Here is a 1,250-nt window from a genome sequence, read left to right as displayed (position 1 = left end):
GTCACGCAGCTTTCACATCAGTGTCCCCACAGGAAGGGGAACAGCCTCTTCTTGAGAGCCTGGCGTCATCCCCATGACAGTCCCAGTGTGTTCCTGAGATGCCCCTGCCAGTAGAGGGCATCCGGGACACGCCTTCCCTCTGCGAGCTCGCTTCAGTGTCTGCTTCCTCCTCTGCCCGCCCATCAGCAGGTCTCCGTGGGGTCCTCAGTGTGGACGGGGTCACCAGGCCCTGGAGATGCTCTCTCCCTGATGGAGAACGGATGCTCGAGTAAACGCGTGCCCGCTGCTCATGTCCCTGGGGTGGCGGTGCCCTTTCTCTGACCTGAGGTTCCTCCTTTGCATGTTGGGGCTGCGGGCTCCTGCTGCCATCATCACGGTGAATTTCCAGACAAGGTGACGGCGGGAGAGGGTGGCCTGAAGGGCTGCGGGCTGAGACTGCACCGAAGGGGGTGAGCGTGGTGCCCACCCAGGGCCTCCTCTGCTCGTAACGCTGAGACGTGCTTGGAGCGTGTTTCTGAAACACGTAGCCACAGACACGGGCAGAAAGACAGTTCCCCAAATGGAGAGGGAACCACAGCAAAGCCCGAGAGGTAGGCGGTGTGGCCCCCAGCGGCGGGGATCGTCTTGGGGTCAGAGGCAGAGGTTTCCCTGTGTGCACACAGACAGGCACCCGTCCTCACAGAAGAATAAAGGGAGGCTAGCATGTGGGTTATTTTGTAGAAGAACAGGCAGTTACTGGAAAGAGTTGGAAATTTTCGACTTGAAAAATCCAGTAAAGTCAACACGTTAAAAAAGGCGTGCAGTGGAGCGGACAGCTGAGCGGCCACATGTGAAGTCGGAGTTTAGCACTGAGGAGATGTTCCAGAATGCAGCAGAGAGAGCAGACAGGGAGAGGCAGCAGGGGCGGGGCTGTGCTGAGGGCCAGGGTGGCACCTGCCGTAAGTGTCAGAGGGGAAGACGCTCAGGACAGACAGCAACGGCTGAGCAATAAATAACAGAGGCTCCTTTACTGACGAGAACCGGCCTGCGAAGGGCTGGGACTCACGTATGTGCACGAGACACCCGAGGGCCGCCCTGCCGGGCCCTGGCTGGGACTCGGCGCTCCCTACTTAGAGCTAGGGTTCGATCACTGGCCAGGGATCTAGACAGGGCGCACTTCAGCTAAAGACACACAGCCTGCAACGGAGAGCCTGTGTGTGGCAGCTACGGCAACAAATAGGTTAGTTACCTGCACAGTAAAGAGAGTACCA

The sequence above is a fragment of the Capra hircus genome, chromosome 18 (genome assembly GCF_001704415.2).
Source record: "Capra hircus breed San Clemente chromosome 18, ASM170441v1, whole genome shotgun sequence".
NCBI classification, from domain to species: Eukaryota; Metazoa; Chordata; class Mammalia; order Artiodactyla; family Bovidae; genus Capra; species Capra hircus.
Note: the sequence above shows the minus strand (reverse complement) of the source record.